The sequence below is a fragment of the Lynx canadensis genome, chromosome A1 (genome assembly GCF_007474595.2).
Source record: "Lynx canadensis isolate LIC74 chromosome A1, mLynCan4.pri.v2, whole genome shotgun sequence".
Lineage (NCBI taxonomy): Eukaryota > Metazoa > Chordata > Mammalia > Carnivora > Felidae > Lynx > Lynx canadensis.
In genome coordinates this window covers 212,855,175-212,882,537 of record NC_044303.2, presented here as the reverse complement: position 1 = coordinate 212,882,537, position 27,363 = coordinate 212,855,175, and the positions used below count along the sequence as shown (strand labels likewise).

The window sequence follows — 27,363 nt, the reverse complement described above, 5'->3', positions numbered from 1 at the left end:
AAAGTAAACAGAAGCCACCAACATACAAAATAATGTCCTTATTAGTTCTTACAAAGAGCTTTTTGAAAGCACAGACTTGAAGCTAGAACATCTTTTTCTTATTAATTTTAAAGCACTTTTGATCTTCAAAACTACAAAAGGGCATCCGAAACTGGAAGTTGAAAATGGACCCAGTAGGGGACTTTGATCTATAAATATATGTATAAATTATATAGTTCCGTTGGTTGGTTTGAATATGTATCTGTGTTTGTATCTCCACTTGTGACCCCGTTATGGAGCTGAAGCTGCAAGTTCCTGGTATGTGTAAATGTAAAATAGATGTATGCAGCTATAGTTGGGGGTCTTATTGTATTCACGGACTTTGCTTACATGTTATGGTGCTCCTCTATAACAGATGGCTCTTAAACATTACCTCCCAGTTGTCACTCTGAAATAGAAATTAGTTACTTTACTTAAAAGTTATAAATGAGTGGCTGAGATACACTGAGAACAACAGTGTCAAACAAGTATGTGTATAAAAATTGTGTGTGTGCGTGTGTGTGTGTGTGTGTGTGCGCGCGCAAAGTCATGGGATGTGTTTTAGTTTGTCCACGAAAAAAGAAAGTATCTCAGTGTTACAGTAAACTACCTGGCTATGCTAGAATGTGAGAAAAAAAAAAGATCAACAAAAGCCAAAACCTGAATGGGAACAGGATGTAGTGGGTTCAATGAAAAGAGAATTTTATTTGCCTTAGTTTATGAACCTGCACATTTAAGGCTGAAAAGAAGAAATCTGTTAAATGCTGACAGAGCTGGCTGTATTTTCATTACCAAAAATACTGAGGCATTCTCTACTTTCAAATATTACATTAATGCAAAATTAGAGTGTGATTTTCTTTCCATGAAAATGATAAATTGGCCTTGGAGTATTCAGTCTGCTCTTAACAATAGGTTGTTCTTTATCTTCTGTGTCATTTGTCCAGAGAGCAAGGTCTTGCTTCTCCCCAGAATACTTTTTGTGTTGTGTGCTGACTTTGTATGTCGTTGATTAAAAAATAAAGAAGAACAGGGACACCTGGGTGGCTCAGTCAGTTGGGCATCTGACTCTTGATTTTGGCCCAGGTCATGTACTTACAGTTTGTGAGTTCGAACCCTGCATCAGGCTCTGTGCTGACATGTGGAGCCTGTGTGGGATTCTCTCTCTCCCTCTCTCTCTGCCCCTCCCCTGCTCACACACATGCACTGTTTCTCTCTCAAAATAAATGAAAACATCAAAAAAAAATTTAAATAAGAACAGAGAGCTGAGTGGGTGGAAGTTCCTTATATTATTCTTGACATATTTATTTCTGAATATTGGATTACCACTCTGGTAAACAGGTGATGAAGCAAAGCCATTTATTGTTGTTCGGCACTTAAGCTTCAGTTTGAATAAGTACCGCCTCTTCTTTGATAGCTCTGTTTAATATCACCTTTTCAAACTACAATCTTCAATTCAGAAAGAAAAATAAAAGGTATTTCCAAAGTATTTTTGAGAGTCAAATCATCTTTGGTATTTACTATATCACAAAAATGCCCACAACCCACTTTTTCACTTTGACCCCAATGCCATATAACCCTCTGTTGGCAAGATAGTTATTTGCATAAGATTCATTAAAAATCTGTCATTTTCTGGGGCACCTGGGTGGTTCAGTCAGTTAAGCATTCAACTTTGGCTCAGGTCATGATGTCACGGTTTGTGGGTTTGAGCCCTGTGCCAGGTCTGTGCTGATGGTTCGGAGCCTGGAACCGGTTTCGGATTCTGTGTCTTCCTCTGTCTGTCTCTCTGTCTCTCTGTCTCTCTCTTAAAAAGAAATAAAAACTTTTTTAAAATCTGTATTTTTCTTTTACACAAACATAATTGAGCACATTAATTGATTACTAAGCTTGGGCCACACCTGGAGTGTCATACCTGAGTTAAATCTCATTTCATCTTGGTATGACAAGCCCTCTTTAAGCAACAAAGTTTGGGCTTCATATGCGGAACTAGTATCTACAAAACCATCCTTGGAAAATGGCGTGTATCTGTTCTGGGGCTTACAGGGTTCCAGGCTTAACAGGCAGTAAGGAGGATCACTATCCGCAGTCTTGAAAGTTTAGCAACTTGGGAGCATCTTGAGAACAGAAGATTTCATATGCAGTTGTAGGCACTATGGGTGAGACCTGGGAAGAAATGAATTTCTTAATTTTGTTTCTCTAGCTTTGGAATAAATTTGCTTATAAGAAGGATTAAAACAAACACTTGGGGTGGTGATCCTTGGAATAACAGAAGTTACTGAGATGCAATCCCAGACTGTTTTTACAAACTTCCCAGACCAAAGCTATTTGTTTCTCTGGCTTCTGTAGCTGCCTAGCTTCTCGTGGCTGTAGATTTGTTGGCCATACAAGAACAATGGTTTGTGTTGTGTATACTGGTCCTCTGCAAATGAAGCAGGCAGAGGACACAAACCACAATGAGACCAGCCTTTTCTTGTGATCAAAATAATCTTAGGAGACTGTTTAAGACCACACAAGGGACTAGTAACAAAACTTGGAAGGAAGGCAAAAAGATAACTGGCTAATCTTTGTTTTCATGCAGGAAGTTGTCTAACAAGCCCACCCAAGGTTCATCTGACTCTCCAGGCTCAGGGATGCAACTTTGTTTGACTTACAATTTACCACTGATAAGGACCTAGGCATTTTACAACCCTGTAAAGATAGATGTTACTTTGTAGAACACTTACAAACTACAAATGCTCTCTGTCCAGTAGATAAGATAACCCAAAGGTTATAGTTTTACTGGCCTATGGAGGAAATGAACTAGTTATGTATCTAAATTAGCAATGTTATTGCAGTTTCTTCTTAACGGAAGTGTTCCTTTTGTTTTCCCTTTATTGCCTGCATACAGGTTAGTTTTTCATGTCATGTCATGACATCAGCTTTGTCTTCTACTGATCCCCTCATTACTGTGGCAATTAAAACCTAGCACATAGTCGCCAGAATTTTCATCAGAACTATGCTTTTTTTAGTAATTGAAAATTGTATTTTGATATGAGCCAGGAAACACGGTTGGGCCACAAACAAAATAAATTTAAAATAACTTTAATAATTTACTTGTAAGGATGAATCATCACCACAACCATCAATCTCTTAAACTCTATCCCTCTAAAATTTCCCCAAAATCTCCTCTCACAACCCAAGCCCACAGGCTTCAGATTCTCCTCCACTTTCACTGTCCTCCTGCTTCTCCACTATAAATGCCCCAAAACACTAGTCTAGAAGGACTAAGCCCTATTCAGAAGATACAGGAGAGTCACTGAGCTTGCCAAACAGAATCCTTGTATTTTTGGTTTAGGGACAGGAACGTCTAGGGACATGCACACCATTTCAATTTTGGTTCTACCACAGACTTAAAAAAATATATATATGGGTTTAGAGGCTGGCAAGTCAGGTGTAAGTAGAAAGTGATTAAGAGGGAAATTATGCATTCTTTGGCTTTGTTGTGTGGTGTCACAGAAGAGAGGTGTTGTTAGCCAGGGAAGAGTACTCTCTGCCCTGGCATCAGGGGGTTTGCATGGCTTCTATTTCTTTGCTGAAGGTTCATCAGATGAGCCATGAAGGGAAAGAAAGAAGCACTCATGTTATTAGCCACAGTGTCCAGCCAACGGGTGAAAAACTGAGGCTCTTGCAGGCAATATTTTTAAATAGATAAGATAAAATGTGCACCCTTCTCTTGCTAAAAGGTACCATTTTGCCTATTTTTTTTTCAGACAGAAAAGCTCTGTCTTTTCAAGTAAACTGCCCTGTGTACATGCCAATTTCAGCTAGTTTTATGAAGGCAACTCAGAGCAGACTCTTCATCTTCTTGTCCAGTGGAATAGGTAAGTGCATTGAAGAAAAGGAAACAATGAACTAATAATGGTCCTGAACTAATAATAATAGCCTGGCACCAGGTCCTATTAGGAGTGCTTTGCAGATGTGAAGTAATCTACATGATAACTCTGTGACATACATACAACTATTACCCCCATTTTAGAGATGACATAGTTCCTTACCAGATGTCACAGAGGTAGTAAGTGGCAGAGCAGGAATTTAAACACAGGCAAATTTGGCTCTTAACCCTTGCATTGTCTCATAAATACTCTCCTCCCTCACTGACCACCCTGTACCAAGGAAAAGACCTTGGTCGCCGTGAATAACGTAATAGTTCTAATCTTAATATGTTCCTCATTGTACAGGCATTCTTCAACCTACCCAATTTGTCTATTTGATAAGTCATTATGAAATTAAAAGTATACATAAGCCAAAATCCACAAATGAGAGCTTAACAGTTCTTCCAATCTACTCGGGTTTTCATTCTTAGGTAGGAAGGTAGATGGGTTGAGGAGGTAGATGAAGGAGAGAGATGAGTAAGCTGTGAAAATGTGCAAGATAGGGGCCATAAAAAGGAAACAGATCGATGCTAAGGAAATGCAAAGTGGAGCTGTAAAAGGAGGCTCTAAAGGGAAACCAAGAGGGATTTGTTTTTGTGGCAGGTTTTAAATGAGATGAAGAGAAAAACAGACACTCTTGGATGGTCTGGACTGAGTGAAAAGTGATGTAACCTCTGTGGACCACAATTTGGTAGTATCACTAACATTTTCAAATATCTTACCCTTTGACCTAGTGATTCCATTTCCAGAAACTTAGCTACAAAATAGCTGCACATGTGATTCGCTTGCTCCTCGGACCAGAGAGTGTTAAGACAGTCAGGTGGCACAGCCTTCTGACAAGTATCGAGTATTTACAGTGGTTTCATAGCACTAGTAACTTCTAAGAGTCTGAAGGGGGTTCCCCATGCAAAGCGACATCTACAATCCCTTCACACCAAATACCTTACCCATAAAACAAATGCTCCTCAACTCCTAGCCACTGGCTTTCGTCATCTCACTGGAGATGGAACTCACTGGAACTTAAGTTAACTTATGAGTAGTGGGCAGCAATTTTGCTAGTTCTCTTAAAAGCAGAGAAGTTACTATGCAAGATGGATGTTATTTTTTTAAGTCTTTTGTCCAAAACCCAATAAAAAGAAAAAAACTACTGAACAATTATTGAAAGATAGAAGCTAAAGAGAAGTATTTGGGGAGTGGGGGAGGAAAAGAAAAGTCAAAGCACTCATTTTTATCTAATTTAAATTTTAAAACGTTCCTGCTGGTGTATTTATATGGTTTTACAAAAAAAAATTGTATAATGTTATCCATCTGTATCCACAACCTCAAATCCAAAATCTTTATTAAAAAATTTTGCCAAACATTCCGCAAGAAAATACAGTACTTGTAAAAACATCCAAACAAATATCCACAATGGAAGTTATCCAGAGATTTCTAAAATTGTGAGCAACTCTCATCCAATTGGATAGTGACATTAAAATAAATTCTTCAGCGAGAATAAAAGAGATTTCTGGCATAAACATATCAAGCTTCTTAAATAGGCTCTTGATGCTCCCCTCACCCTTCAAAATGTGATTGCCAATCCCAGAAAGTAGCTTTATGTTCCAATTCCAGTCTGAGTATTTTTCCCAGATTCAGGAGTAGGCATTCCCAGTCCTTCCACCCTTCTTGCCATAAATGGGTCATGGAGATTCAGTCTTTCGACAGCAACCATGAGCAGAAAGATGCTCAGCAGAATTCTTAACGGTCTAAGGAAAACCAGAACCAAGGATATGATTTGTGTTTCCATCACTAGGAAACGACTTGACGGCTCAAGGAAACATCTCATGAGTCAGACTGAGGGCAGCTGAGGTGAGCAGGAACAAAAGAATGCTACTTACAAAAAGAACGCTAAATCGCCTATTTGAAGTAAAATTGCACGTTCCCTGTTACATGTGCTTATTCCGTGTGCAGTCATCCTGGCCCTAGAATCTAGGGAAACAAAAGGTGAATGGAGAGCAAATGGTACCCCCCCTTACAACCATTTTATAAAACTGACCGTATCAACTGAAGTTGAACATGTGCATACTGTATGACCCAGAAATCCCAAGCTGTGTATCCCAAACACACACACACACACACACACACACACACACACACACCCATAATGTTCACAATACCATTCACTTGATGGACTTCTCTACAGCAAAAAATAATCTCCAACCACAGGCAATATTACGGCTAAATCTCACCAATGTCAAGTTGAGGGAGAAAAGTCAGGTTCAAAAGACCATATACTGAGTTATTGCACTTTATGAAATACCAAAAAAGCAAAAGCAATCTATTCTGGTAGAAGTCAGGGTAAAACAAAGGCACGGGAAGGTGTCTAGAGGGCTGGTCATGTTCTGTTCGTGATCTGGGTGTTAGTTACATGGGTGTGTTCAGTTTCTGAAAACTACAAACTGTGCACCTATACTTGATAACTTTTTTAAGTTGAATGGATGAAACAGTTAAAAAAAAAAACATATCCAATTAATTGGAATAGTGTTCAGATCAGGAGACTGGGTGGAACATGACAGGCAACCTTGCCTTTTCTTTTCTAGAAAGTTTCAACATGGCTGGAGCAAAAGATTCCATGACCTCCCAGTACGGAAGGGGTTCCTTTTCTCTAAACCTGGATTTCTACCTGCAAAATGTTAAGTGTCGGTAATTTAAAGCCTTCAAGACTGGTAGTGAAAGAGAAGTGGCCAGGACAGAAGATGTTGCTGAGATAGCAAAGCAAACACTCAACCCAGCCATTCGTGTCAATGCCAGAGTAAATATTTTAATCCCACGTCCTGAGTTGGATTTATCTCAGCTTTCCTGGGTCTATTCCACGGCCTCCCCCTTCACCACCTGCATCTTCCTTTGTTTGTTTTCAAGCAGAACCTTTGAGAGGGAAACTCAGCATCTCAGCCAACCATCTCACTGAATTAGACTGCCCTTCTTGTAATAGTCCTCTGAGCCTCCAAAGGCCCAGGCCCAGTGCTGTGGTGTCTGCTCACAGTGATCTAAGGCTGGGATTTCTCTACACAAACAAGCAGCAGGGTGAGTATATGAAGGCTTCTTTTCATTCTGATGGCAGTGTGACAAGATTTCCCCCTCATCCTGGCTTCAATAAAACTTTCCCTTACAACTTGAGATTAAAGCATTCCTTTGGTCATAATATTCCCCATGCAAGAGTATAAAAGAGCAGTCTGACCGACACTGCAACATTTCCCATCAAACTCAGGAGATATGCTTTTATATCTGAACCTAATGAAATGCTCTTATCACCAAAGTAGCAATATGGTCCACCATAAATATTTGCTATTAGAATATAGCAAAGTAGGGGGCACCTGGGTGGCTCAGTTGGTTAAGCATCTGACTCTTGATTTCGGCTCAGGTCATGATCTCACGGTTCATAAAATCGAACCCTGCATCAGGCTCTGCACTGGGCACAGACCCTGCTTGAGATTCTCTCTCTCTCTCTCTCTCTCTCTCTCAAAAAAAAAAAAAAAAAAAGAATATAGCAAAGCAGGGTATAGATAATCACACTGGACAAAACAAAACAAAACAAAACAAAAACACTGCCACTACTGACCCTGTATAGTGTATTTGTGTGCTTAGTAACAATAATAATGATGGCTAGCAGTTACACCATTCTTATGACTGTTCCAAGTGTTTTACATCTATTAACAAATAGTAATGCTCAGAAATGCTGGAGGAGGTAGAAATTTCTGCTATCCCCATTTCACAGATGAAGAATGAGTGAGGCCCAGAGATTAAGTAATCTCAGAGTCGGGTAGGTGTGGAGCTGGATTTGAATGTAAGCATCCCCCCTGTCTCCCCTAAGAAGGCTGAATCTTCCTGGTTTTTTTCTTAGGCCAAATATCAAACTAAGTTTGATTCCTGTAAGTGCCTTTTTGCTCTGCAGATATGAGGACTAGCTGGGAGGACAGAAAGAGTATCGAGGGAGAACTACTCCACGAACAAGCCAGGGGGTAGAGAGGAATTCATTAGGAGTGATTTAGAAGCAGGTGAGTCAAAGGCAGGTGACCGAAGCATCACTAAGAACAATAGTCCAGGCAGTGACCACCAAGGTCTGACTGAACTCGAATAGCCAACTGGTCTAGACTGGGGCAGGGCAGGGTTGTGAGCAGAGGGGAAGTTCCCAACAGGCAGCTGCAGGAGCAAGAGGGGAAGGATAGCAGAACACAGAAGCCAGAGAGAAGCCAGGGACAGCATACTCATAATCTCCAGTTTGTATATAGGCTTTGGAAGGTTATCTCCATTCATCCTTATATTCGCTGTCTATAAATTACTCTCTTATTCTCCCTTTTGTACAAAAGGAAGAGACACAATCCCATCTCCTCTGGTTGCTAACATTTTATCTGTCCTTGTGATCCTATGTTCTCACTAAGATCTTACCAGTCTTCCTTTCCACCTCCTACACTTGAACTTCCTGTCTACCTGTTCCTGCCTCTCTGCCTCCAAAGAGCATAGGGCTGTCCTACCTCACAGCAACCTGGCATTGTCAACCTGGCACTGTCCTCATCATCTGACACATCTCTCTCTTTCCCTAACAGGAGAGGAAGACCAAGAGTGCTAATCTTAAATCACAGCTGGATTCAAGGGCTGCCCACATCAATTACAACCTAGGTGACACTGGCCAAGTTGCTTATCATCATTGCTCTTGAATTTTCTCCTCTAGAAACTGGGAGATAAAGACAGCACAGGACAGAGCATGTGTGTACCCTCAAATCCTGGGCCAGGCAGAGGTACTCAGTGCTCACCGAATATTTCATGTGCTTTCCTACGTTCCCAGCTTCCCTTGCGGTAAGGTTGGGCCAACAGCCTGTGCACAGAGGGGACATGTATTTTCAGCTGCTGTCAGAGCCAGTGTGCCACCTCTTTCCCTCTCTCTCCCTCCACAGCACTTTGGAGACCTCATGTTTCAGGTGATAATGATGGAAGATGCAGGAAAGCTGCCTGACCCCTTCTGATGTCATTTAAGAGAGAAGATACATTTACTGGGTACACTAGTAATTTCACTGGTGACTTGTGGCTGGGCTCGGTGCTATTCTCCTGACCGCCCCAGGGGCATGCAAAGGGTGGTGCTGGAGTGAGTCATGCACTTGACCCTGAATGTCTTCTCTACTATAAACCGGTGTGACTGTTGGCAACTGCATCACCTCTCTGGACTTCAGTATTCTTTTCTAAATGGAGATTTTTAAAATATAGTTCTGGATTTTTAACCCTTTTCAAAACATAAAGCCCTTGCTACAGTGCAATCTGATCTAGAGACCCAAAGTAGAAAATAGAAAACTGTAGGACGCCTGCGTGATTCAGCTGGATAAATGTCTGACTTTGGCTCAGGTCATGATCTTATGGTTTGTGGGTTCGAGCCCTGCATCCGGGTCTGTGCTGACATCTCAGAGCCTGGAGCCTGCTTCTGATTCTGTGTCTCCCTCTCTCTCTCTCTCTGTCCCTCCCCAGCTTGTGCTCTGTCCCTCTGTCTCTCTCAAAAATAAATAAACATTAAAAAAATTTTTTTAAATAAAAAAAAGGAAATAGAAAAATGTAAAGACGCCCTAAGTTGACTGAGAGGAGAGGAGAAGGGGACACGGACCCCACATAGTTCACTGCTCCTTTGATCCCTGAGAACTGAGGCCAACATAATTCCCTTGATTTCTTTATACTAAATGATACTGGAAACAGATATACTTTTTTGTTCTTATTAAAACAATTCTGAGACCAAGCAAGAACATGCTGGCTGCATGTTCCGGACATTCCTTTTCCTGGAGGATAACTAAGGCTACATGACTCTCCTAAACAGCATGGCTATCAACTCACAGCTTGCTTATCAAGGTCCACTTCAAGAAGCTCATCTTGTTGGGGCACCTGGGTGGCTCGTCAGTTAAACGTCCGACTTAGGCTCAGGTCATGATCTCACAGTTCGTGAGTTCGAGTGCCGCATCAGGTTCTGTGGTGACAGTTTGGAGCCTGGAGCCTGCTTCAGATTCTGTGTCTCCCTCTCTCTCTGCCCCTCCCCCACTCATGCTCTGTCTGTCTCTCTCAAAAATAAATAAACATTTAACAATTTTTTTTAAAAAAAGAAGCCCATCTTGTTGTGCCCACCAATCCAAAGCTGTTATGTCATAAGACCTGACCACTCCCAGCCATTTCTTCCCCCCTTACAAGACCTGCCTTGACATCACCAGCCCTAGGCCTGAAAATCCTCTCAATGACCTGTCCTGACTTCCCCGCTATGGGACCCTGCTGAGCCCTCCCCTACTGCAGCATGACTAACCAAGCTAGCTAAGTGAGCAAGGTGCTTATGGTCAGCTTTGAGGGGTGGACAATCGGCACCGCTGAAACAGCCCTCGCTATGGTTTGGCAGAAACGCTAATTTTTAAAGACCACTGAGTTAAATGATCTTTAAAGTCCTACTAGCTTTAGCATTCTGCTTTCAGTTCCAATCCTGATCTCCTCCCAGTGCATTCTCCAGTGCATTCTCCAGGGTCATCTGGCTCTCTAGACACAGCTTCTCTTGCTCTGATTATATAAGACCAAACATTAAGAGAAGGCATTTGGCACAAGAGCCCGCCCTTCCTTCCCTGTCTTATCCTCTCATCCAGCCCTAAAGAGTGAGATTTTTCGTTACCCAGAACTCTCCCCACCTTTATAATAGCAAACTCTGTTGTCATTCCAGAGCTCAAAACTCTGAAATACTTAAAGCTCTCGTGGGTATAAGCTTGCCAAGCTAGAGGAGGGAGGCTGGGGGGCTCAGAAGAAGCATCTGAGAGTAGACCACATGGACCAAAACACAGAATCAGGAGCTGGGCACCTTTTAGAACCCCAAGGAAACAGGAACGGGAGATTCAACTGGGAATGACCTTGCCAGGTAGGTCAGTGAGGAGGCCTCTACCTTGTGAAGTTTGCAATCATAGCTATAACTCAGCTTGAAGATGCCTTGGGAATGTCTCAAAGTATACTCACTCCCAGCACCAGCAGTGGCAGTGTCCCCTGGGAACTTGTTAGAAATGCAAATTCTGGGGCCCCACTCAAGACCTACCGAATCAGAAACTCAAGACAGGCACCCAGAAATCTGTGTTTTATCAACAAGGGATTCTGGTGTGCAATCAAATTCGAGAACCACTGCTATCTTAGAAAACACATCCCGAACTCCTTCATTTAGAGCTGAGGAAACAAAATAGAAGCCTAGAGAGGCTGAGTCCCTTGGTCCAGATCACACAGCTTCGAAGTGCCAAGGCCAGGCCAATAAGCCAGGTCTTCTGTGTCCTGATCTAGGTCATCTTCTACTACTCAGCCGGAGCAATAACACCAGACAGACTCGGTGTACACAGTAGTCACCAAAAAAGTCTATAAGCAAGGGGCTTAAGGCAGCAATCTGGTCACAAGAAAGAGTGTCCAGGGGAGTAATGTGGAAACTCCTTCACTGGGAAAGTGCATTGATTTCCCTCACACTACCTGCTTGTGTGAGGAAGTCTGGGCAGAGGATTGCAGATGTGGGCTCCTAAAGAAATTCAGTGGCTGAGCTCCAAGTCTCTGTGAGGTGACCATCTAGAAGTCATCAATTTGTCTTCAGTACTGTACTAAAAACTTATCCTTACACTTTTTTGGCACTCTCTACTTTGCACTCTGAAGCCACATGAATTCACCCTTTGGAAGGGTCCAGAAATCTGTTTGTCAAAATGGTACCTTCATGACTTGATCCTCACCAGCTGCTCTTTGGCTCCTCCTGGCTCCAGGGGAAAGTCCTGGCTCTAACCAAGTCAGCTGGCCACCCCCTAGCAGAGGCTCCCACAGAGATTCCTCTCTTCTCTCACCTCCCCTGGAAGGGCAAGTTCCTGCCTGGCCTGCTGGAGGAGAAGGGCTATGAAACAAGGAAGCAAGACAGAGTTGGGTTGGGGGCCATGAATCAAGGTTTCCCTGGTCCTGTAAATCTGGGTCGAGGTCAGGTCCAGCCTGGGGTCTGGCCTGGGAAGACAGGCACACATATGTGTCCCTGCATTGCCAAATGATTTCTCAGTTAATCCAAGAGCAGCTATTCAGGCTTGTGCTTCTGTTCTTTCTCCTTGGAGCCATTTCACAGTTTTGCATCTGTTCTCCAGAGGAGAAAGTTAAGAGCAGTTTCCTGACTATAAGCATCTCTGCTTTGAAGAGAGCACAAACCCAAAGCAAATCAAACATTTGCTTTACAGATCGTCCTGAGGTCTGTTTCCTGGGCATTTCCATTTTCCAGATATTCCAAGGCCTTGGATTATTATAGATACTTGACTGATAGTCCAGGGTTTATTTCAAGGGGCTCCTGGCTCTCACTCCAGATTCCTTCCCTTATTGTCCCTCTGGCCACAGTAGCCTTCTTTCAATTCTTCAGACAAGCCAAGCTGTCTGTGCTCAAGGCCTTCATGCATTCTGTTCCCAGAACACACGTTTACCTGGATTCTGAGCGGACAACCCCTTCTCCACCTAAAATAGGCCATCCTATTATTCCCTTAGTCTTCTGTTGCTTTATGCTGCTAATTCCATTTCTGGTATGTACTAGTTTGCATTTATTTTTGTTTATTTTTCATATTTATCTGTTTCTTTATCAGTCTTCCCGTGAAACAGTGGGCTCCCTGCGGGCCTGCTGCCTGCTCTGTTCACACTCTAGCCTCAGCATCTAGAATGCAGGCCCTCAATCAATACACATCTGTGCACTGAGTGAAAGCTCTGAGATTGCAACCCTTTATTTTCTAAAGAACAAATAAATTTAACAAAAATGGCCCAAACACCGGGCGTGTCCGTGAAATGCTCAGGTGGCAGCTAAATGAGTCATGGACACCCTGCCCCCCTCCCAGGGCAGCCCTGAGCCCCATCTCCTCCCCCAGAAGGAGGCCCCATCTCTCTGTATGCCCCTGGACTCCCTGGGGCTGGAGGAAGTTACTGCACTTGGGATGTTTACTGAAATAATACATTTCAGCTGAAAATCCCCAGGCTAAAGAGAAGGGAGAGGGGAGGAGCAGAGCCAGGGCACTGACTGGGAAAAAGAGCCCATGAGGAAAGCCTGGGGGCAGAGCCATTCTTCCCAGGAACTGCCTGCTGCAGGACAAGACACTCGCTCACGCTCCAGGTCCTTGGTGGCCCAATCAGCCACAGGCTGCGAGGTGAGAAGAGTGAGTCCCCAGTGCCCACAACCTCCAGCTCTTCCCCTGTCCCTCCACAGAGCTGTGACCATTAGACTCGCAAGCCTTCTGCCTGGTGGCCCTCATATCCTCTCATACAGAGTCTGATTGCCAGCACTTGGTGGGATCAGCCATCCCTGGACCCTCTCTGCCCAAGCCATTTGCTCTTTAAACCTTACTGCTTCTTGCTGAGGGTAGAGCAGTGCCCACGCTAGCAGGGTTTCAGACCATCACAGGCTCTTTCACAAACCCCAGGCTGGCAAAGGCCACCTAACCTGCGGACAGCTCGGACATCGTGGAGTAGAAGAAAGGCCAATTAGAACAGGGATCATGAGAAAGCATTTCTAGAATTAAATGACTATCCAAGAATGTCAGGTATGGCTAAACAAGTCATTTAACCTCTCAGTTGTGAGGATCTCACTCATAAAGTATCCCATTACAAAGTAATATGCATCACATGTATGTGTGTGCACGTGGTTGCATATACATGGACATGCACGTGTGTGTACATACATGTATATGTGCATATATGTATGGGTGCATAGGAAAACTGATGCACGTGACATAAGACATGTTAATATTAGCTCTGTGTGTTGAAGAGTATACTGATATTTTATATTCTTTATACTCGTATGAAGTTTCCGCATGTTGTATTACGCAGACATAACTTACACAATCAGAAAAAGGTTAATAGGAAAATAATTTCCAGCCCACCGAGTGCATGGGTAGATATGAGATCCAATGGGATCATGCTCTAAAGTACTCTGAAGAATCAGAGGCACTGCCCAAATGAACATCTGGGATTGTGGCAACTGGCAGGTCGGACAGATCCTGCTTGTTAGCCAGTGGCCTAATCTCCCCAAAATTCCCTCTAAATGAAAGGAAGCAATCCTGGCAGTTGTGAGATCCTTAACACCTAGTTTCAACCTTGATTCCAAAACCAGACAGAGACCCCACTAAAAAGGAGAACTACAGACCAATTTCCCTGATGAACATGGATGCAAAAATCCTCAACAAGATATGAGCTAACCGGCTCCAACAATACATTAAAAAAATTATTCAATACGACCAAGTGGAATTTATACCTGGGATGCAGGGCTGGTTCAATATCCACAAAATAATTAACGTGATTCATCACATCAATAAAAGAAAGGACAAGAACCGTATGATCCTCTCAATAGATGCAGAGAAAGCATTTGACAAAATACAGCATCTTTTCTTGATAAAAACCCTCAAGAAAGTAGGAAAAGAAGGATCATACCTTGAGATCATAAAAGTCATATATGAACAACCCAATGCTAATATCATCCTCAATGGGGAAAAACTGAGAGCTTTTCCCCTAAGGTCAGCAACAAGACCGGGCTGTCCACTCTCACCACTGTTATTCAACATAGTATTGGAAGTCTTAGCCTCTGCAATCAGACAACACAAAGAAATAAAAGGCATCTAAATCGGCCAGGAGGAGGTCAAACTTTCACTCTTCACAGATGACATGATACTCTATATGGAAAACTCAAAAGATTCCACCAAAAAACTGCTAGAATTGATCCATGAATTCAGCAAAGTTGCAGGATATAAAATCAATGCACAGAAATCGGTTGCATTCCTATATACCGACAATGAAGTGACAGAAAGAGAAATCAAGGAATCAATCCCACTTACAGTTGCACAAAAAGACCCATAAAATACCAGGAATAAATCTGACCAAAGAGGTGAAAAATCTATACACTGAAAACTATAGAAAGCTTATGAAAGAAATTGAAGAAAATACAACACCTAGTTTCAGACAGTAGAGCAAGAAGGTTCTCTGTGTGTGTATGTGTGTTTTGTAAATCACTAGTACAGAATGTGTAGATTTTCTGTTTTTTTTTTTTTATTTTTTTTCAATGTTTATTTATTTTTGGGACAGAGAGAGACAGAGCATGAACGGGGGAGGGGCAGAGAGAGAGGGAGACACAGAATCGGAAACAGGCTCCAGGCTCCGAGCCATCAGCCCAGAGCCTGACGCGGGGCTCGAACTCCCGGACCGCGAGATCGTGACCTGGCTGAAGTCGGCCACTTAACCGACTGCGCCACCCAGGCACCCCATAGAATGTGTAGATTTTCAAATAGCACTTATTAAATACTCAACATTTTAAAAATATACAATAATTTAGGGGATGACTATGGGCAAATGTACAATTCTGAACTCCAAGCAAAAGTCAAAGAGTCGAAGTCTCCTTTCCTGCACCCTGGTACTCTTAGCAATGTCCTTTACCACCTACACAGGGTTAGGAAAAAAAAACCCTCCTAGCACAGCGTCAGTGTGAATCTTTCTAGGTGAAATGGGATTAGAGACAGTTTATACCAATAGTTGCAAAAACAGCCTGTCAGTGACATTGTACTAATAGTGCATAAGGCCACAAGATGGCGATATTATGCTAGTAAAGTCTGTTAGAGGGGTGTGTGTGTGTGTGTGTGTGTGTGTGCGCGCGCGCGCGCGCGCGCGCGCGCGCTAATGTCTGTCTGATAAGAGTTAATCTTTTTTGGAAGGGGAGGGTGGACAGAAAGGTAGGAGGTAGGAATGACCACAGAACCTGTCTTTTGCCTCCATCTCCTTCCCTATGTCTCCTGCTCTTGCATTTGCTTCTGTATGTGGTTAAAACACAGTTTAAGTGCACCTTTTAGCTTTTTGCATAAAATTTTGATGTTATCTTAATCTCTAAGGGGCTGGATTAAAAATCAATAATTTTATTATTTTTCACTAAGAGGAAAATATACAACAATCAGTCAATGGTCTTCCAGAGGCCAATTGACGCCACTGATGTACAGGAAGCAAGGGTCAAAAGACAGAAAGGTCCCTCTTCCACCTCATTATACGGAGGGTTTTTTTCAGTGGGAGCCTCTGCTTCATATAGTGTTTTCCACATTGGTATAAGATCGTTAACTCCATCGATGTGTTTTAACAAATTCCCAAAAGTGGCCATGAAAGATAGGCAATTCTTTGCATGGTCCTTTAACTTTGCACATTTAGGATAAGCTGATTATTTTCCTGAAGCTCGAGCAGTGGAGGCCCCCTGCCCTAGCACGGACGGTGGAAGGGTGGAGCATAATGGTAAACAGCTCGGGAGCCAGGCACATCTGGATCGAACCCCGGCTCCAGCTCTACCTTTACTACTTGGAAGAGCTCTGACCTGCCTTCGTTTTCTCACCCGTAAACTGGGATAGTAAAAATGCTCTCATTGTGAGAATGAGATCCATGATATTTGCAGAATATTTCACTCAGTCTCATACATACAATAAATGGCAATTTATTTTTTAATCACTGTTATTATGAGTTATAAATTCGTTTCCCCTCTGCTTGTTATCTTTCTTTCCTCTACAGTACAGTGTGTCTTGAAACAACGAGAGCTCCTGCTGGCTGATCATGCAATCCCAATCTTCACCCAGATGTGCTGACAGATCCAGAATTGGGGCTAGCTAGAAAGGCAGCACCAGTGATTGGAATAAGATGTTCTGTCCCAGCAGGGGCTGTCCAGTGGAAAGACGCCAGAAGTCTATAGATGGCTCGTGACTCTGACTGAGGAATGTGAAGACTGTATCTGATTTAGGAGCAAGACTGAATTATTCCAAATACAGAAGATTTATAGGATACATGGGAGTTTAAAACTACTCATCCTCATTGTCAATATCAGACAACGTTCTTCAGTAGAGATGTCAAAAGGTAAAATCGTATGTTTTAACTCTGACCCACACTGGTAGTGGCTAAAGCTGCATCTGCATTGAGAAATACTCTGGGGCTGCCTCCCGGCAGAGCCTGAGAGAGTGCTGTGATAGATTAATGATGTCTGCCCAGACATCAGGAGGCAGAAGTAGCAATACATATACTCACCATCTCCCTTCTCCTTCAAAATCTAATTGTGAGTCACAAAGGAAGTACAAGAAAAAAAAAACAGCTGAATATTGACCTGATACTAGGATGGGAAAATACTTTGTAAGCATAAAAGGAATGAAAGAAATTGCAAAGAAAACCAAACATCGCAAGAAAAATGTAAAATATAGAAGCATCAAAAAATATTAAAAATAAAAAGAGCAGGAAAATTTTTTTCACAACAGGACAAAGGCATTACAAATTTATTTATGAAGCTTTTTATGAATTATTAGGAAAAATACTAATGATCCAAGAGAAAAATGACAAATTTCACAAAGAGATGTCTTCTTAAGGAAGAATTTTAAATGACTCAAAAGCTTAGGTTACCAATGTGCACACTCATATTCAAAGAAATAATACAAGAACTCATGAGATCACATTATGTACATATAATCAGAGAAGAGAGTAATATATTCAAAGCTGGTAACAATATAAGTGGAAACTTTTATATGTTGCTTTTAGAAATATAAATTGTTTTTTAGAAAATACTTCTAGTAATTCACTGATAGGATTCTAATCTAATATTTTTGAATGTGGGCAAAATTTGCAGCATAAGAATAATAATCACACAGAGTTATATTATAACAAAAATCTTTTTAAAATAGAAATGTACAGGGGCGCCTGGGTGGCGCAGTCAGTTAAGCGTCCAACTTCAGCCAGGTCACGATCTCGCGGTCCGTGAGTTCGAGCCCCGCGTCAGGCTCTGGGCTGATGGCTCAGAGCCTGGAGCCTGGTTCCGATTCTGTGTCTCCCTCTCTCTCTGCCCCTCCCCCGTTCATGCTCTGTCTCTCTCTGTCCCAAAAATAAAAAACGTTGAAAAAAAATAAAAATAGAAATGTACAAATAAAATTTGATCTATGCAACAGTAGTTCCAAGAAATCCTTAAAATTGTTTTGAAATAGTTTTAATAACTTGAAAAAGATTTACTTCTTCATTGATATTATCTTCTTCATTTATATTTTTCTATATTTTCTGAGTAAATAATAATATATATTCATTATTTCTTTTATTTGGAAAAAATTTTAATCTAATTTGATTAAAACTGTCACGTGAAGTTTTTTTTCAAGCAAACTAACTGTCAACAATAGTCCTGGAACATGGTGGGCCAGAAGGCAAGTTCTATACTCACACAGACCTTTGTCACTTTTAATAACGTGAGTGTGGGTAAGTCACTTAAGCTCTCTATGCCTCGATTTTCTTGCCTGTGAAATGGGCATAATAATAGTACCTATTCATAAGACAGCTGTGAGTCTTTAGTAAGAGATACTCTCAAGTGGTCAGCATTACACCCGGCCCATAGGAGGTACCTGATCCTAATCGCTAGCTGGTCTGAGGGGAAGAGGTGAGCACCAGCCAGTGAAAGGGGCTATGGCATCCCTGCTTCCTTACATTCCAAAAAAATGTCGATATGATCATGCTTTGTACAAGGCCAGGCAGCTTTGTGGTTGGCCCAAAGAACCAGTGTGGGCTGGAGTTTCCTGAGAATCATCATCGACACCATCTCCTAAGCCATCATTCCACAATGCGGCCAAGGAGACTCAGTGAAACACAGCTGCTACCAGCCCCCACAACAGAGGCCAGCACTTACTGAGCCCTTCATTCTCCCCGATTCATACAGAAATATAGCCAAGCAAGAACCACATGCATTTTACAAATGAAGACAGTGAGGCTCAGAGAACTTCAGAAATTCATCTGAGGTCACAGCACTGCTCCATATCAAGATTCACACCAGCCTGGAACACACACACACACACACACACACACACACACACACACACAGGCACACTCAGCTCTTAGCGTCAGGATACCTCTAGAGGATGGCTGAGCAGTCAGAGAGAGCATGGCACCGAGCAGTGGCCAAGCCATCAGAGAGAATGGAGAGGCCCTGGTCCTCTTGTTCCTGTCCCCCCCTCCCGCCCCCGCCACTAACCAAGGGGCATGTTCCCTGAGTCTCCTGCAAGCTCCTGGAGACCAAGTCCCTCTGTCTCTCTAGTGAGTGGCCATCTCTGTCACTCCTGGTGCTCTGGAACGAAAGCTGCACCCTTAGACAAAGTGGGACTTCTGAGGCTCTGCCTGAATTGCTCAAAGTGCTTCCAGGTCAGAAGGGAGAACACAACCTTGCAGAGCTGGTCCTGAGGAAGGACAGAGACACAAAGCCTTGTGGAGAGACAGCAACATCGGCAGAAAACCGCAGCTACCAGAAGAACTTATACCTTCTCTTGACCTCAACCAACTTGAGACATTGTCACCATCTATTTTTGAATAACAATTACAAATTTTAAAAATTATAACAACAGCAGCTAACGTGTATCACACGTTCAGTTTAACGTACAAAAACATGTGTAGCTTTTTGCATTCCTTACAACAACCCTATCCCCTGAGAGTGATTTTTATGAGCCCAATTTCCAGAGAGCGATTCACCAGTAAAGTACGTATGCTCATGTTCAGGGTGGGTGAGGAAGTGGGGCGCTCACTGCTCTGAAGGATGAAAACACCCAGGGGCCTGACAAGGCAGGGGAAGAAGACTGGAAGGGCACTGCTTTGGAAGAAAGATCAGCCAGGTACCCAGTCAGGCCTGGAGAGATGCCCCGGGCTGGCTGGGGGATGACTCGTGGGCTACCTTGACAGGGTTTGGAGCTCTTAGCCCCCAATTTCCAGACCAGCATGTCTGATTTCCATAAGGACATTCCTGCTATAAGATATCTTGATGATTCCTGCTATAAGATATCCTTGATGATCAGATGTCTGTTGGGTTCTCTTGACTTTTAATTGACCTGAGACCTAATAAAGTGTTTTTTAATAACAATAATAAATTTGAAATAACAACGGCTGACATGCATTCAGCATTTAATACATTGTACGTGTTTTAGCTCTTTTAATGACCTCAATAAAACCCTTACTGATGAAAAACCCAAGGCACAGACGGGTTAAGTAGTTTGCCCCAGGTCTTCTTTTTGTAAAAGATAAATGAATGAACTAATGATGAATGGCTGCACCAATAGTCTAGATCAGTGGTTCCCAAAGCTTTAGCCAGAATCAGAATTGTCTGGAGGGCCAGTTAAGACACAGATACTCCCAGAGTTTCTGAGGATTTGAATTTCTAACCAGTTCCTGGGTGATGCTGATGCTGTTGGGTCCAGGGACCACACTTTGAGAACCAAGGGTCTAAACGAGGGAGTCAGCAATTATTATGAAGGACCAGAACAGGAAATGTCTTATGTTTTGTGGATCAAAGGCAAAATCAAGGATATTATATAGGTACTCATAGAACCATTTTAAATGTAACCATTTAAAAATATAGAATCCATTCTCAGCTCCCAGGCCACAAAACAGATGGCCTTGTGGTCTAGACTCTAGACTAATTTCTGGTCTTGGTCCCTACATTCCCACCACCCTACACCTGTTTCTGTTTTGCTTGAGGTCCCGGATGCCTAATGGCCGAGTCATAAAAGAACACTTCAGCTTCAAGCTGCGGAGAGTCTGAGCAATGTCCAGCATAGGCCACAAAGCAGCAGTAATTGTGGTAACAAGGCCATGAAGGAAAAAAAAAAAACTCTGCAGCTGGCCCCAAACCTTGGACACTCACGGGCATCCTGGTCACCATGGATTTGGAATGTCCCACATGGATGTCTGCAAACTGATCATTTGTTTGATTTTCCAGGGCCCAATATACCATTTAAAGTTCTGTGTTTAGTGTTGTTTTCTTTGGGAGTAGAGGATTCTTATGGCTTTTTGAAAATAGTAATGATGATAATAGACGTCCAAATCAGTGCCATCTGCTTTAAAAGTATGCAGCTCTTTACATAGTGTGGAGAACTCCAAAGTGGAAGATCTTGTATCAAGGTTATTCTGTATGTATCAGAATCCATCAGAGGGTTTCATGTTCTGAATTTTTGTGTTCAGGGGCTTTCAATTTTTCAAACATCCGCTTTTTTCCTAGTGATTAAAAACAGGGGAAGAAACCACAAGCCTCCTGCAAAGAACAACCCCTCCATCTGCCCCCAGGATGGTCACAAAATGAGTGGTGTGAAGGAGACATTCCAATAACGATGCTCGACCACTGCCGGGTTTTCCAACGATGACCCTGTGGTCCTTGCACAACTACCAGAGATGGACTCATCCAGTTATAGAACACATGACTCAGAGCCGGTCTCTATGCTGGATCCACTGGGAATAACAAGATAAGCATCACTGCTTTTCATGCCATGCCTGGAGAGTTCTGCAAAATGCATAAATCCAGTGTCAAAGGTCTCCAGTGGGGCCTACATAGGCTGGAGGCACCTTCCCCACAGTTCAGTCTGCAGGAAGGTTTGGATGGCACAGAACTAAAGAGCTGACACCACAACCAGCTGCCAATGTGTGCCACTCTACTGACAAAAAAAAAAGATAAATATAGGGGAAAGGAAGAAAAAATAAAATAAGATAAAAACAGAGAGGGAAACAAACCGTAAGAGGCTCTTCACTATAGAGAACAAGATGAGGGTTGCAGAAGGGAGGTGCGTGGGGGCATGGGCATTAAGGAGGGCATTTGTTGGGATGAGCATTGGGTGTTATATGGCAGTGATGAATCACTGCATCCACTCCTGAAATCAATACTACATTATATGTTAACTAACTTGAACTTAAATAAAGTAAATAAGCCAATAAAAATAAAATTTAAAAAAATGAGATTGAGGGAACGACTGGGAAAGAGTGTATTAATCACTGCATTTGAGCACCCACACTCTGCTGCTATTAGTCAGAATCCCGCAGATCTTGTCCCTGGTGTTTTGCAATCTTTCACACATGGGCACCTGATGCTGGCAAGGGGAGAGCTGTAGCAGAAAGATCCCGGTACCATCAGAGCAACAGGGCTCTTGGAGACTGTCTCGCAAGGTGGTGACTGACAGATGCTGGCCATTCTTCTTCCACAATTAAGGTCCGTGATCCCTTCTTCAAAACCCTTGGAGGGGCGCCTGGGTAGCTCAGTCGGTTGAGCGTCCGACTTCAGCTCGGGTTATGATCTCATGGGTTCGAGCCCCACATCAGGCTTTGCATTGATAACTCGGAGCCTGCTTTAGATTCTCTGTCTCCCTCTCTCTCTGCCCCTCCCCCACTTGCATTTTCTCTCTCTCTCTCTCTCTCTCTCTCTCTCTCTAAGTCATTTAAAAAAACAAAGACTTAAACCCTTTGGGGCCAGATATCCTGGAACTCAAAATTTTTGCAATTATAAAAGTAACTTGGAAGGTAGAATGGTGGTTAGTTGGGGAGAGAGAGGAGGGAGTTGTATAATGGGTGTAGAGTTTCCCTTCTGCAAGATGAAAAGTTGTGGAGCTTGATTGCACAACAATGTGAATGTACGTAACACTACTGACTTGTACACTTAAAGAGGGTTAAGATGGTAAATTTTATGTTCCACATATTTTGCCACTCTTTTTTAAAAAAGTAACTTGGGCCATATATTCTATATGGGTCAATATTCTGTATTACTGAACGTCCCTACAGGGTCTAGGATAGTAAGTACCCTAACGTCAAACACGTGGACAGCCTCCATGACAAACTGTACACCTACTCCCACTAAGATAAACAAAAATTATAAGCAGACTCACATCAATTCAGGTTGCATTTTGCCGTCAAATGAGGTTGCTAAACACTAAAATAAATAACTTTTGGTTTTTAGAGTTCTCTGGAATTTGGACTTGCAGCTCAGGAACTGTGAGCCTGCCTGCAGCTCTCACTGATCCCACCCTACCCCATCTTGGTATGAAATTCTCGTTATTCACAGTTTACAGATGAGAAAATAGAAATAAGAAGTAACAGGAGTAGGAAAATGGTCACCGGCCCAACGGCCAGCCAGCAATGGAATCCTAAAGAAGTCCCCTGAAATGTGAAGAAAGAGTCCCAGAGAGCTCTTCCCAGTATGGGTTTTAGTGGAAGGTGTGTGAGGGGAGCCATTTGGGGGTTTTGATAATGGCCTCTCCCCCTGGGAAGGCCATGACTGCTCTCACCATGCCATGATTTATGTCATCCTCTGAGCCAGAACCATGAGCAGGATAAACCACAGTTCTGTCTCTAGGGACTGTCCTTTGATCTTTTGTTACCAAAGTACAGAATATCCCCAACCAGTGGACTTTGTCCCCCCTTCCCCTCAACACTAATAGTGTGCTTTCAATTGGGACTGTTCCCCAGAAACAGAAGGTGTGCAAATGAAAAGGGTTTTTGACTCTCTCAACCGGGCACATCTCCTGCATATCCCCTAGAGAAACAAGACCAAAAGGGATCTGAAGCTTGACAGAACTAGCAAGATAAAAGCTTTGGCTCTCCTCTCTCATGGCTGAGGTCGGCTGCCCTGTCCTTTGGTGAGGGGTGGTTCTTAGCTACGGATGTATCCATCTGTCTTCCTACCAGACCCGCATTCACAACTGCCTGTCTTCTGCACACCCACATCAGCACCCTGGGTTAGCCACTGTCAGATGCCACGCCATGGCGCTGAACTGGCCGGAGAAGGACAGAGCCATCCTCAGTACCACAGCACTTGCTGGTCCCACCAGGAGAAAGGTCTGGAGTTCCAGAGGAGCTGGTGGGAAGGGCTGACTCCCAGCTAAATGCTTCCTGAGGAGATGGAGTGAGGGAGAGGTGGCCTCCTAGAAAATGAAGCCCCCTTCTGTGAAGATTCACTGGCAGAGATGCCCTCAGAAATGTGGCTGTGGTGCTGGTCACCGGCACTATTCTTAGCACAACCTCTCAGCAAGGAAAAGCCTTTTTCTGAGGGGCCTGGACTCTCCCTCAGTTAAATTAAACAAAGAACTCCTGTGTTGACTGAGAAAATACATTGGGCTTTCAACATGGTATAGTTAATGAGAATGGAAAGAACTTCCATAAAATCCTGAGTCATGACAGCTGAGCAAGATGTCTGCCTCCTGGAGCCACCAAGGTGCAATATGTGCGTTTAAACACATATACGTAAACACACGCCTACAGGTACCATGTAAGCACACACCACACATAAACATGCGCCCACACCACACACATAAACACGTGTACACATGATACATACTCACACACACCACACGTACACACACCACATAAACACGTACCCACTCAGGTGAAACTCAGCTAACACATGAGGTCCTGAGTCTAGAATAACAATCCCACTGTATTTGACACACTCAAATACATGTGGAGCCCTTTTAATTAAGCACCACATTTCAAGAGAAATTGTGTGTGTGAGGGAGAGACAGAGAGAGAGAGAAAGAGAGAGAGAGAGAAGGAACCTGGATAAATAGGTTCTCTAATCTTACTGCAATCTTACTCAACCTTACTTGTATTCTCACCTCTCTCCAAGATGTTAGGGATCTTGAGTCCGAATGCAGTTTCTGGATTGAAAGGGCCACTTCTTCCCTCTGATGCTCCAACTCCTACTGATGGATCAGATGCATCCACTAACTCGGGCCCTGAGATTCTGCTGCCTCTGCTTCAGAGCCCCTGAGATGGCAGCCCCAGCTGGCGCTTCTGAGTCAGCAGCCTGAGCTCCCGAGTTTTAGGTGTGGCAGTTGGGGACGGGGCAAGTGTGCAAAGGAGGCAGAAGGCCCAGAAGGGGAAAGCACTGGGCAGCCGTGCCCTGGGGATCCTGGAAGGATGGGTCAAGATCCTTGCCTTTTATGTGTGAGATGCCAGTGTATGCAAACCCACTTGACAGATTTTAAACCACACTGGTATGAGTAAAGAATGTCAATACTGCGTTGCTTCTAGACGCTGCAGAATAAAAACAGAAACAGACTCACAACATATGAGAGTAGAAAGAATCCACAAAGATCTTCCTTCATCTTACTGATGAGGAAATGGAGGCCATGGTTCCTATACTGTGTCCCAATTAGAGAATGACGGAGGGGGGCACAGAATGTGGCTTTCCTGATTTCCACACCATCCCTCTCTAAACTCTAGTGTGAACAAAAAATGTGAAACCCATTTATTTATATATGAGCAAAACTAAAAACAATGATTAATAATAATTACTTTCCATCAATGGTTAATTCTACCACAATCCCAGTCATCTCGTTAATATGTGTCAGATACACTTTAATTTTTTGCCAGCAAAGTGAATGAAATCTAAACCCAGGGCCATGATTCTCAGAATGCAACACAAAATGAAAACACAGGGCCCTGGGCATGGGGCAGAGAGGTCAATCTTTCCTTTATGGCCTGTGACCCCAGCCCACCCAGGTGGGTGACCCCATGGAATTGCAAACACCACACATTTGGGAGCATAAATATGTTTAGTACCTGAAGGGAAGTGGATAAGCAGTCCCCTCCAGGTCACCTAGCAAATGCCAGCTTAGGGTGGAGGGGACTGCTGCCATCCCTCATCCCAAGACGCTGTAGGACACACACTCAATCCTGAACCTCATGTGTGTGTGCAGGCTTCCACTGGTGGCGGAAGACAGCCACAGAAGCAGGCCTTCCCACACTGCTGTGCCCTGGTCACTGCCCAGACAGGGCCACAGAGGTAGCAGAGTCATAGTGGAGAGTAAAGGGAGGTGGCAAGAGGCAAGAACACGTAAGAGCTGAGGCTCCAGGCCCACAGCACACGCTCCACTGTCTGATCAGACTTCACTTACAAAGCACGAAGTCAAAGATAAAATCATTAAGAATATAATGCAAAGCAAATTAAGTCAGTCAGTGAAAGAAAAATGATTTCATTTCACTCGTATGCGGAATTTAAGAAACTAAACAAATGAACGGTAAGGGAAGGAAAAATAAGATAAAAACAGACAGGGAGGCAAACCATAAGAGACTCTTAAATACAGAGAACAAACCAAGGGCTGCTGGAGGAGAGGTGGATGGTGTCGTGGGCTAAATGGGGGATGGGCATTAAGGAGGGCACCTGTTGAGATGAGCACTGGGTGTTACATGGAAGTGATGAATCACTGGATTCTACTCCTGACACCAATACTACACTCTATGCTAACTAACTTGAATTTAAATAAATAAATTAGAAAAAAAAATAATTTCAAGATGGCTACCACAGAGCACTGCTCTTCTGAGTATGGCCCTGTGTGGCTGTACCAGTTACACACTTTAAAGCCAGTCCTGACTAAACTTCATTTTGTGTGTACAGTCTTCTGTTATTCATGCAGCATAACCAACTGCTCATAGCTTGAAAGAACTAGAGGATCACTGTGCAGGTAGGCTAACAAATAACTGCTGTATCAATCTGCTAGGGCCGCCATAACAAAGTACCGCAGGCTGAGTAACTTATGCAACAGAAATTTATTTCCTCACAATTCTGAAGGCAAGAAGTCCAAGATCAAAGTGTCAGCAGCCTGCTTTCTTTCTGAGGCATTTTTCATTGGCTTGGAGATGGTTGTCTTCCCTTGTGTCTTCACATGGTCTCCCCTGTGTGTGTCTGTGTCCAAATTTCCTCTTTTTTTTTTTTTTTTAAATTTTTTTTTTTCAACGTTTATTTATTTTTGGGACAGCGAGAGACAGAGCATGAACGGGGGAGGGGCAGAGAGAGAGGGAGACACAGAATCGGAAACAGGCTCCAGGCTCTGAGCCATCAGCCCAGAGCCTGACGCGGGGCTCGAACTCCCGGACCACGAGATCGTGACCTGGCTGAAGTCGGACGCTTAACCGACTGCGCCACCCAGGCTCCCCTCCTCTTTTTCTTTTTTTTTTTTTTTTTTTTTTTTTTTTAAATTTTTTTTTTCAACGTTTATTTATTTTTGGGACAGAGAGAGACAGAGCATGAACGGGGGAGGGGCAGAGAGAGAGGGAGACACAGAGTCGGAAACAGGCTCCAGGCTCTGAGCCATCAGCCCAGAGCCCGACGCAGGGCTCGAACTCACGGACCGCGAGATCGTGACCTGGCTGAAGTCGGACGCTTAACCGACTGCGCCACCCAGGCGCCCCACCCCCTCCTCTTTTTCTAAGAACACCAGGCATATTGGATCAGGGCTCACTTTAATGACCGTATTTTAATTTAACTGCCTTTTTAAAGAGGCTATCTCCAAATATAGTCACATTCCGAGGTACCAAGGTAGGAACTTCAATGTAGGGAATTTGAGGGGACACAGTATAATCCCTGACAGGCACCATTCCTCAAATGCTAGATGTTCTGTAGAAATGATCTTGGGGAAAATGGCTCCCTAAGAATTTATATCCAGTTTATGGCTTCTCTCAGATAGACTTTCCCCAACCCTTATGATCATATTGGGTTCCTCTTCTATACACTCACAGCATTTGTCACAATGCTCATATGTACTATTTTTATAATTTTTGTTAAATTCTTCTCCTACAATCTTGTAAGTCCATGAGGGCAGAGTCCAATTTGGCATGTTCAGAGCTGTTTAAGTTAGTATCT

The 27,363-nt window shown here is 43.2% G+C and overlaps 1 protein-coding gene across 1 annotated transcript in view; it reads right to left on the bottom strand.

The window, feature by feature from the left end:
- ADAMTS12 (ADAM metallopeptidase with thrombospondin type 1 motif 12) overlaps positions 1-27,363 on the bottom strand; it is a 329,126-nt gene that overhangs the window by 163,710 nt on the left and 138,053 nt on the right. The window lies entirely within an intron of this gene.